This window comes from Panicum virgatum, chromosome 2N (assembly GCF_016808335.1).
Source record: "Panicum virgatum strain AP13 chromosome 2N, P.virgatum_v5, whole genome shotgun sequence".
NCBI classification, from domain to species: Eukaryota; Viridiplantae; Streptophyta; class Magnoliopsida; order Poales; family Poaceae; genus Panicum; species Panicum virgatum.
This window is the reverse complement of record NC_053146.1, coordinates 21,103,243-21,115,346: the sequence shown is the minus strand read 5'-3', so window position 1 is coordinate 21,115,346 and position 12,104 is coordinate 21,103,243. Positions and strand designations below refer to the sequence as shown.

General features: G+C 45.2%; 1 pseudogene; it reads right to left on the bottom strand.

The window, feature by feature from the left end:
• LOC120662490 overlaps positions 1-7,670 on the bottom strand; it is a 36,996-nt pseudogene extending 29,326 nt beyond the window's left edge.
• Between the last annotated feature and the right edge of the window lie 4,434 nt (positions 7,671-12,104).

Here is a 12,104-nt window from a genome sequence, read left to right as displayed (position 1 = left end):
CTGCATTAAGGTGACTGAAAGCACTATGCAAAATAAAGAGCAGAAGTCGGGAGGAGGAATCTGTGGGGGAGCTGGTGAGACAAACCCTCGGCTTGTTTGGATGGGACCGTCTATCTCCAGGATACCTCAGAGCCCTTCACCGAAACCTGCTCACACTCAGACTCCGAAACCAGTCGAGTCCAAATTCGATCAGGACTTTGATCGCTTCATGAATGGTCTCGAGAACTTTGAACCATTCGACGATCTTGAAGAGTGCTCAGACAACATCCAGCTGTTCATGGATGCTATGGCCAAACCAAATGAGCATGCTGACGCTCTTTGGGAAACGGCCAAGCTTAAAAAAGGAAAAGCTAAGGCTCCAGAACAATCCAGCAACTCAATCTATGACAAAGCCTGGATCAAGGAGCCTGATGGGCTAACTCCTACTAAATCATGGCTACACTGGATGAACGAGAACGCCCTCCGTATAGAGATGGGCATACCGCTTCTCGCTCACCCAAAGCATACATACTCAAAAATCGATGGGCTAACCGATTCCGAGTCCGAGTACTCCTCTGATCCGGAGGAACAGCTGGACGACATAATCCAGTAAAGTAAACAAGTCAAGTCTAACTCGGCTAAGAACTCCAAGTCCGATCAGGACTCCCTCCCTAATTTGATTATATATGCAACACCGCAAGGACGGACAGTGCACCTCAGGAAGGCACAAGATCCCAATACTTCTGCCTCATAGCTAGAGGATCTACCCTACCAACAGAGCACTCCTTTAGACCCGTCCTCAAGCAAACAAGACCAAGAAGTTCAAGACCTCTACCGTGAAATCCTCATGGATCGTATCGCCGAAGAACCTGAGGGTGATCCCACGGAGCGTCTTAACCTCGACGACTAAAATTCTGATGATTTCAACGAGTACATTTCCGACAACACGGAAACTACTCCTACAATCACAGAAGCCCAAGTTACTACCAAGGAGAATCTACCTGCTCCCCCTCCTCCTCCAGCGGTGACCGTCACCGTCCAACTGGACGAGCAGCATCCAGCAGAAGATCTCTATGAACGTCGTCGCCAGCTCAACCAGAGGAGGGCGTTCAGGCATCAGCGCCTCGCTAACACCCTACAAGAACAACAAGGCGACAACTACGACTTCTCCAACTGCGACCTCCGCAGTGTGATCAACGTCGGGCGCGATGCGCGCAACGTCATCATCTCAAGAAGAAAGGAGCGGGAGGAAGTCGAGGCATACAGCCCTTCTTCCAACTACCTCATCCCGCCAAAGGCTTCTGCATCTTTCAAGAAGTACAAGCCGGCAACCACCAGTACCCGTCCTCAGGGTAAACCACGCACCCAGCATCAAGCTGAATCGCCTCAGAGCAGAAACAGGATCAACAAAGTGTGACACCCAAGGTGTCTGCACAATAAAAATTGCATTTGTTTGCTATGCTTCATGTGCTTGTTTTGCTTGAAAAATGACCTTTTTGTAATTATAAAAGGTTATATGTGTAATATTGATTTTATGCAAGGTCCTTTCTATAGTTTAATTGGAATAGGGTGTGCAATTATAACTTTTGTGGAGGGTGTTTTTGCAAAATTCAGTGCATTTATGGCATGGCAGCAAATTTTGCTTTTAAGTCTAAGTTTAAAGTGAAATTGCATTGAATTTGACAAAATTCCTGGAATTCAAATTCCCTTCCTTGTTTTTAAAATTAGCTCTCTATCCTTTGATCAAATAAATTTTTGCACAACATCAAAGTTGTAGATCTTGAAAAATGGAACAACTTTCATATTGGGCACTTTTTCAATTGAGCCCTGGTTTAAAAGTTATTGCTTGTTTACAATTTGGTCCCTAGAAATTTTAGATATTGCAAAATAATCCATTTTCTCCTTCCCCTGTCTGCCTCCCTGCTCTCTCTCACCGCCGGCGTGTCGCCGCGCCGCCCGCCGCTCTGGGCCGCCTCCCCGCGCCACCTCTTGCTCGCTCTGGCTTCCACGCGTCGCCCAGAAGCTCCATCGCCGCTTTTGCCTCGCGTCGTGCCCTCTCCTCGCCTTGCCACGCGCACAGAGCTCTGCCGCCGGCCGCCACCGCGACGCCGCCGTGGATAGCCCAGGAGAGGACCCCGAACTCTTTTCTCTCGCGCACATCAACCTCAGGAACATTTCCACTTTCTATTCCACTCGCTCACGCGCCGTTTTCCCCACTCCCAGAGCTCAGAACACACCGCCGCCATCCGCCGAACGCCGGCGAGCTTGACCTCGCCATCGAGCCGCCTCTCTGCAGCTCCTCAGCCCGTGCTGACACCCTAGCGAGTTCCGCCTTGGCCTCGCGCAGCTCCCAGGCCCAAGCCCGCCCCCAGACCGCCACTAGAACCCCCTCGCCGTCGAGCTGTCCGAGCCGCCGCCACCACTGTCACGCCGACGAGCCATCACCGGCCGTCCCAACTCCAACCCAAGCCACCCACGAGTTCCTCTAGACGCCGTGGTGCTTCTCCACCACTTTTCCCCAACCTCCGGTGAGCCCCCTTGCTGGATTTGGCTGGTCAACCACCGCCCCCCCCCCTCTCTGACCCGGCCAGGGACCTCGGGCTTGAAAGATACAAAAGCCCAGGGGGCTGTCTGCAAACCTCGTGACTCAGATGAATAGTGCTATATGGACTTGTTTGTTATAATTTTCAGTGAAATATGAAATTCCATAGAAAATCGTAGGAAATTCAGAAAAATGTAAACTTGGATGTTTTGGAATCCTTGTGTAAAGCTCTTTGCAGTAGAACCATAATATGGTAGGTGTTTGTTGCAAGTTTTTGCTGTATAAATGGTTTTGTGTCACTAGGTAAATAAATACTAGATGATTTATCTTTTTCTTAACTGATGATTGAAGCCATGCCTTGCAGTGAAACTTTTATGGTAATTTTTTCTTGTAACACTAGTATTTCTATAAAAATTTCATGATCAGTTCTCATGTGTAGCTATTTATTTGATTTAATCTTTGTTAAGTAAGCTTTATTTATGATAAATAGTTTGGGCTGTTTATAAATCATGAAAATATTCTTGAGTGTTCTTATGGAGTATCTTAGCTTGTACATGAAGTTTGAGCCCCAGTTCCTGAATAGAACAGGAGGTAAAAATGAATCTTGCTCATCTGTTGTTCTGTCTTGTTTATTTTATCAGAATTAATTCTTTGTAGATAAAATCATGGAAAATTTACAGTAGCTAACTAATCCCTGTGTAGGTCTTCTGTTAAATTTTGAGCTTCTTCTTTACTATAGTTTGACCTGTATGATTCAAGCTTGTTCTAGGTGTGATCTGAATGGTAGATTTGTTATGAATAATTGGCTACATGTTTTGGCATGATTTTTAGAGCGTAGCTTAATATGTCCATGTTCTGTTTAGGGTAATTTTTGTTAAATTTATTACTGTTTGTTCTCTGAGTTGTTAATTTATTAGCAAACCTTGACTTACTTGTTATAGGAAATCACCCCCACTTGTTTATAAAGTTAGTAAACTTCATTTGTGCTGTTGATTATGATGCCTTGTGTAGTTAGATTTGTTATTTAACTACTCTATAAATGATTGCCCATGTGTGTATTAATTTTGTTTGTTTAGCTTCACCACATCGTGAGCGTGTTTATGATTTCATCTCTTGCATCACATATAGATACGTCTGCTTTACCGGACGGGACGTACGAGCTGATCTCGGATTCCGAAGGAGGTGATCTCGAAGCTCAAGCAAACACTGCCGTACTAACTGAAGCCCCGAACCAAAGTTCGGAAGAGCCCAAAGCTGTGTTAGCTAGCGACTACCGAGAAGGCAAGCCCCGGACATAACCTATATTTCAAATTATTATCATTTACTGTTATTACTTACTTGTGCATTTACAGTTCTTAGGATTTGAATTGAAACCCTAGATTCATGATCCTAGGAACCTATGTACTGAACACTAGACCTGAGTTCGACTACTTGCTAAGCTTATAGGACCGGTAAAAGTCGAGTGATTGCCTGTCACTCGCGAGCTTTATAGGAACTGCTTGTTAATTTTCTGCTATCAATATAAGGACGACGGACGGGGTTGTGTTCAATATCATGACCCTATGTGAGACCCCGTCTGTGTTGATGAACTTGCTAAGGTCGCGGTGTGTGGTAGTGCTGGTTAAGTTTTTGAACGTACTAGCCACATGCCGTAAATATGGTATGCGGTAAGCCTAGTAGCCGATTGGACCGGGGAGTGGATATACCTATCACTCTCTCTTTAGAGATAGGTTTTTAAATGTTAATGTTGATCAACACTGCGACTTCAAGGGACAAGGGTGGACCTTGTAGAAGGGTGGACCTTGGAGCCCTGTAGTCGGGGAGAGTGACCCTATCCACAAGCCGGAAAGAAAGGTCAACGGTTGTTTGGGAACGACCCGACGGTGTTCCAAACGTGTGTGTTAGGTCTGCCTGGCCAGGTTAACAAATTCGATTCGAATCGTCTGCTTCTCACAGTTTGGGACTGCTTGATCTCTTTGCCACACAGAGTAACAAGAGCAACATTATTATGATTAATATTGATGTTTGCTTAAAGTTCTACCATGGTTGAATAGTAGTTGCTTACATAGAATGGTTAATCTACTAGAATCTTGAAAGCTAAAATTTGAAAATAAGGACCTACTCTTTATTGCTTTTCAGCAAAGGAAACCTGAGCCTCACAAACCCTGCATAGTCTAGCTAAAGTGGGTTAAGTATACCCGTTGACGGTTAAGTCTTGCTGAGTATTAGAATACTCAGCCTTGCTGTTGAAACCCTTTTTCAGGTATGAGTCTTGAGGACCAGGTCGCTAGTTTATCTTGGCCCTGCTCTTTGCCTCCTGGCTGGTCCGTAGAGTGGGATACGTCTTCGGTCGGCAATGACTTTGACGAGTAATACCATGCTTGGGCTAGCCTGGTATACTTTGGCGACATGTTGTAGCCGTCGTGTTTTATCTTCCGCTGTTAAACTCTGATGTTTTACACTTATGACTTGTATAACTGCTTTACTAAATTTGGTTTTGTAATAATGGTTTGAACTGGTTTGTAATCACTACTTTGCCTATGTTGTAAACTTGTGGTTGTAATATCTCTGGACTCGCCTTCGTGCGGGGTATGCTTGTTCGATCCGAGAACCGGTGGTTGTATCGGGATGTTACCCGACAGACCAAGAATTGTTCCGTTTGAAGTGCGTTTGAGCCGGTGTTGCCTTTCTGGTGATGGCCTGCGCACTTGAGCCGGGATAATTCAGGTGGTTCTGCCACACAAAGTACTGCTACGCAAGTGCTTTATCCACCCAAAGAGCTCTCACATGATCTTCCAGTGTGACTCACTCCGCAAGGCCCTTGGGGCACCTCTCCTAAAGGAGACACCACCAATAACTCCGCATCGACTAGTGGTACTAGTCGACCATCATATCGACTAAGTTCCTTCTTCGAATAAGTCTTATTCAATCATGTAAGCCATTGCTCATGTCCAACGAGCAAGGGGTAGGTCTTAAGAGTCAGAGTCTATCACTTTACAGTTATTGTAATTTCGACAAATCCAAATAAAGTTGATTTCTCCTATATCGACTACTTGGCTCTCGCTCACACGATCAATACACCATCTCGAAAGTCTTGCTCAACATTAGAGAAATTATCGAGTAGTTTTTATGATTCATACTCAAGTGGTTTTTGGGCATTTATGTCTTGGGCAACACGACGGGGTTCGTACCTAACAGTTCTGTAATAAAAGACACTCTAGTCCTCCGATAGGACACCCTACTCGCCCCGCTCGAGTAGGTCTTGGATACTCTTTTGGCACCTTCATTTTGGACAACCCGACGGGGTTAGTACCTAATAGACTTGCCCTAAGAGTTACTCCAGTCCTTGGTTAAAAGGACACCTTACTCGCCCTCTCGAATAAGTTTTGGATATCTCTTCGACATTTACGTCTTGGACAACCCGACGGGGTTCGTACCTAATAGTTCTGTCTTAAGGATTACTCCAGTCCTTGGTTAAAGGACACCCTACTCGCTGGCTCGAGTAGGTCTTGGATACTCTTTCGGCACCTTCATCTTGGACAACCCGACAGGGTTAGTACCTAACATATTTGCCCTAAGAGTTACTCCAATCCTTGGTTAAAAGGACACCTAACTCACCCTGCTCGAGTAAGTTTTGGATATCCCTTCAACATTTACGTCTTGGGCAACCCGACGGGGTTCATACCTAATAGTTCTGTCTTACGGATTACTCCAATCCTTGGTTAAAAGGACACCTTACTCGCCCTGCTCGAGTAAGTTTTGGATATCCCTTCGACATTTACGTCTTGGGCAATCTGACGGGGTTCCTACCTAACAGTTCTGTCTTAAGGATTACTCCAGTCCTTGGTTAAAGGACACCCTACTCGCTGGCTCGAGTAGGTCTTGGATACTCTTTCGGCACCTTCATCTTGGACAACCCGACGGGGTTAGTACCTAACAGACTTGCCTTAGAGTTACTCCAGTCCTCAGGTAGGACACCTTACTTGTTCTTCTCGAGTAAGTTTGGGATGTTTCTAGAATATTCACGTCTTGGTTAACTCGACGGAGTTCAATCCTAACAGTCCTATTCTAGAAATCAATCCTGTCTATTAATAGGACATACTACTCGATACGATCGAGTAGTTTGGGCTATTTTCGTAAACAGCTGCATACTATCTAGGTAACCAAACAAGGTCTATCCTAAATGGTCAACTACGAAAACCCCTCAAGGAGTACAAATAAGTTCTTGATACTCTAAAATAAGTTGACACAAGTTTCCCGCTTACTTAGTTTACTATGGGAGTCCCCGTTACAGAATCTTTTTGCCTCGAGTACTTGATGGGTACTACTCGCTTGCTTGAGATACTAAAAGAACTCCTGTTCTCCCCTAGTAATCCAAGTAGTTGTCGAGAGCTTCCTGTCTTCTTATCTATCGAGAAACTTCTTAAAACTCCTAAATACTCAATAAGAGTTCTTCCCCTATTTGGACAACAAAGTTAATATTAGCCGCGTGCTAATTGAAAATTTTTCCTCCAAAAAGGAAATTCATACTAAGCTACAGCTTCTCACACCTTTAAGTGCTATTCCCACTTGGTTAATCCCGCAGGATTCAATCCTAACCGGTCAGCACTATGGTTATGATTCAGAACCATACAAACTCGATTTGATTCGAGCATATGTTGACTCCTAAGGCACCCACGGATACAATGCATCGTAATTACTATTATGACTGAGTGGGCCCGATGCTGCCTACACTCAGGACCCACGAGTACAACTACTCGACACATTAAGGGATTTCACAATCCTAACAAGTACTTGACTCTACACAAATATTCAGCATTTGTTCAAAATACTTCTGGCTTACACACCAACTCAAATACAAGAAAAGCTTAAGGAGACTCTGCTCTGCTCAAAGCTTCTACAATATGATCAGCCACCCCAGAAGTTTCCGCCAAATACTGACGGAACTGATCACAAGTACAATTAGCCTTGGCTCCTCGTCCAAGAGCATCTAGACGAGTGGTTTGCCAATAAGATTTCATCAACCCAAGTACGTGACCCACGTACTGGCGGGTGATGGTTGAAACAAACCTCTCAAAAGCTCCGAGAAGTTGCGAAGCCTCCCTGCTAGTGTGAGCGGTTCATCTCCATCTCTAACTGGGATATCCATGGCCTCGGCTACCTCCAGGGCGGCATCTCTGACTTCTTTCAGCTCCACGAGCTCACGCTGCATCGAGTCTCGAGACTCTGACAAAGTCTTGAGCTATTGTAGCACCGTCGCTGCCTCACGGTCAGAGTCCTCCTTGATCTTCTTAAGCTTCTCTATTTCATCAGTGTTTCGGTACATAAGAATCTTTAAATCCAGTACCAAGCTTTCCTGAATGTTTAAAGATTTGGCACAAGCTGCGTACTCGATTAATAAGAAAATCTTATAAACACAAAGTAGATCTACTAGTCGAGTGCATATCAAATGCTAAAGACTAACCTTTCTTAGATTGGAAAAGCTTTTTCAGCTTCCCCTCAAGCGCAGTCTTCTCAGATCAGAGCATCTTAACCCTCTCCTTGAGAGTATTCAGCTCTGTCTCATCTGGCGACTGGACACCCTTTCGTCTCAGCGCCTCCTGCAAAACAAAAAGATCAGTATACTACTCGATCTACTCTAAAAGTACTCGAAGCATTCGACTACTTACCTCCGGCAGCTTGAAAGCTAGCTCCACCTCTCTTGGCAAGTCACTTCCCGATATGACTTGGGAAGTACTTGCCACAACAATAGCCTTCTTGGGCACTTCTTCAATCCTTCCTACAGTATTCCCCGTGACTTGGAAATCTAAAGGAAGAACATACTACTTAATCACACTAAGAGCAAACAGAAGGATACCTTTCTACAAGGCACTACAAGCTTACCTGCTGGGGTCTCCGCAGGTTGTTTATCATCGCCCCCCTCAGGAAGCTTCTTGCCTTCTCCTTCTCCTGGAAGCTTGCTGCTTCCACCATCCTCCGGGATCTCCTCATTGTCACTCTCAGGATCGAGCAATGGAGAATCCAGAAGCATACTATTGGCCATCACCTCTGCATCATGAGTACTCATCTCAGGAGTACTCGGGGGCTTCTCCAGCCCCGGTTGAGAAGCCGAGTGGCTCTCAGCCACTACGTCCTCTCCCAGGACTGCATCTCTGCAAAGACAAAGTAGTTACAAACTACTAGATTCAAAACAGATCCTACACATACAAGTTCTAAAGAATTTACGCAAGAGCTCTTATTAGGGCAAACCCCTTGATGCCAAATTTGCGGGCAGGCTTTGCGATCATGGCCAGCTTACCCGCATCGATGGTCTTATTTATATCGGAACTACTCACTAAATGAGTAGCCCCGATCCGACTTGATGGGTCCACTGTGGTGGAGGGGACAGTTTGTCACACCACAGTATCATCCCTAGATGGTGAGGTCCGTGGCATCTTAGCCGTCGGACTGGGAAAAGCAAAAACACAAATCAAAACTTGCAAATCAACAACTAGAAAGTACTTGATTGCAAAATAACTAGCTACTTACCTGTCGCTAGTAGTATGGGAGGAGCTGCTACGCTTCCTCGCCGCTGACCGAGTACTCCTTGGGTGCTCAGTCTGGGCATCAGCACTTGGAGTGGGGCTGTGCTCCCCATCACTCCTTTCCCCAAACGCTGCCTCATCTGCACAACCAAGTCTGGATATCAGTACTATTTATATGAAACCTCATATGAGCATACTAAGATTTGATTAACAGATCGAGGAAATTGGAGGAACAAAAGAGCGAATAAATGCCTGGTAGCGAAGGACTACTCTTAAAGCGATCCACGTCCTCCTACAGAAAGCAAATCCTATCAGATTTACACTATGGTAAAGTACTCGATTTATATGTATCGACTACTCTTATCAAGTACCTGCTTCGGTGGATTCGCAGCAGAAAATGTACCAGGAACAACTGGGATTTTATTAACATTCTTCAGAAGTCGTTGTACTCGACTAAAAACTACATCATCCGAGATCTCTTCCTTCGAGTATCTTGACGGATCAGTTGTTCCCTGATACTGGAATCCAAGCGATTCCCAAGCCTGCAATGGCTGGATTCTTCACTTCATCCAGTCAAACATGACTGTTTCCCCAGTCAACATATTTTGCCTTAGAATGGCAATCCGCGCGAGTAGTTCACAGATTTGACTCTCGTCGACTGGTTTTTTATTCCTCTCGGGCCATTGGATTGGAGGGACGGGAGTAATGGATGGAAAACTTCTCGACTGGTTCTCGACATAGAACCACTTGGGTTTCCATTCAATAACTAAGGTCATAAGGGATATACACTCTATCCTTCATTTGCCTAAGTTGGAGACCCGCGCCCCCTACTACATATAAAACGAATCTGTTGGGCTGCGGTTTCAAATGAAAAAGAAAGTGAAAGAGCTCAAAATGGGCTCGATACCCAGAAAAGCTTCGCATAAATGCACGAAGATGGAAATATGGACAAAGGAATTTAGGGTCAGATGATGCAACTGGATCCTGTAGTAGTGCAGGAGTCCAGAAAAGAAAGAAGAGCAAGGAAACCCCAATCCTCGTTCCAAGTATGAGATGAAAGCAATGATTTCCCCCGTATTTTCATACGGATGATCTGAACCCAAGGCAGGACGCCATTGGATAACAGATTTGGGAACTAAAAGACCCTGCGACACCAGAGAATCTAAGTCAGATTGAGAACACTTACTTGTGTTCCAACCCTCATCACGGGTTGGCTCTGCAGCCACACCCTTCCCCTTGGTTGCTTTCTTGGGGGCCATCCGGAAATCTACGGATCACTTCACGCGCATATACTGGCGGAAACCCTAGGGCGAAAGTGGGGAGCAAAATGAAGCAAGAACTTTGGATCTGGGAGCTCGAGAGCAGAAAGACAGATCTAAAGCAGTAAAAACAAGTGGCGGTCGGTGGGGTAAAACCTAAGTTAACGCTTCATTTTATAATGGCGGTGGCAATATGGTAAAAACACCCAATAGGCCAAAAGTCCATCGCAAATCGCGGAAAAAACGGGATTTTTAAAGAGACATTCCTTTTTCTGAGATTACATTCTGGAAAAGAAAACACTCACATCGCTAGTCGACTACTTGACACCCTTTTCCCTAACTGGGATTACATTCCAAAACAAGGATAAGTACTCGACATAGTACAACTACTCGACATTACAGCTCGAGTACTTTTTATTACATAAACATTACAAATGACTCGGGCTTGCATGCTTGCTGCCTGGATCTCCTAGAGCTTCTAGTCGACGCCTGCTGCAGCTAGATCGGCCCGAGGCTGTGACAAAGTACAAACTTATTATTCCCATTTCGGGAATAAAGGTATTTGTATTTAGGGAGATAAGCTACAAGAGTATGGAGGCAGATTACAGTAATCACCTCACAAGTCCACTTGTAGCATCTTGCAGAGAAATTTCTCCTTCTCCCTGAACACTTTGTGGCAAGATCAAGCTTCCCCACCAGAGATGTCAGTTCTTGGGCACCCAGAAATAGGCAACCCCAAGGATGTGACACAACAAGACACAACCCAATGACCCAAAATCTGCCTCATTGGAAGATGCAAGGACATGATGTCCAGCATCGATCCGATGTGAGCTCTAGGGATGCAGGAGGAGGCAGCAGAGACTTCTCTTGTCACTCGCAAGTTCTCTTCTAGCATCTTTTGTTGGAAGGAACTACGTAAAATTCAGGAGGGCGAGAACAAGAACACCAAGGAAAAGCCATGGTCGCTATACTTTGGTGCTTCTGACGAAAGCCTCTCCCCTACCTTTTATAGCCACAAGGAGGCTTGCTGAAGGAGAACCCGTGAATCAACAGTGCACGTTTCACGGACGCATTCATGGCAGCATTCATGGACGCAGTCAAAGTTGCAATAATGCAGATTCTCCAAACAGTAACGTCTCATGTGAGCACTGAATAAAGAGCCGTACATCCCGGGTTTTATTCCTGAAATTATTTCGGGTGCAATCAATATGGCGGATCCAATTGTATCATTTTTATGGGATTTTACCCGAAAAAGAGGTCTTTTCGGATTCTGGGTCTGATGAATCCTGCAAATAATCTAAAGGATAAAATCTGATACCACGACTTAAATCCTTAATTCTAAATCTACACTCGGGGGCTACTCGCAGCAAAAGGGATTTTGATTTAAGGCTCAGGGGCTGCTGGATATAGGCATCAAAGATTTATTTTTCAAATTTCTTGGAAAATAGACTGAAGAGACCCTCAACCTGATTCTGCGATTCAACCTAAGGCTCGGGGGCTACTCCATATGGAGCGTGAGTACTTTGCGCACCATATATGATCAAGATTTCGGGGCTTGAGCACCTCACAGCCTCGAAGCAAACAAAAGTACTTGAAGGACTACTCGACGTATCTGAAGGAAGGACCAGAAGCAACCAGAAGGATGTTCTGACTACTTGAAGTACTCGAAGACGCTCAGCCAAGTACTCGATGCCTGCAGGACTCGGCTACGAAGAGCTCGGGGGCTTATCAGACCCAGGACAGCGGGACTGCTTATAGACATATAATGTTCTATAGTAAGGGATAGCTCATGGATGTACC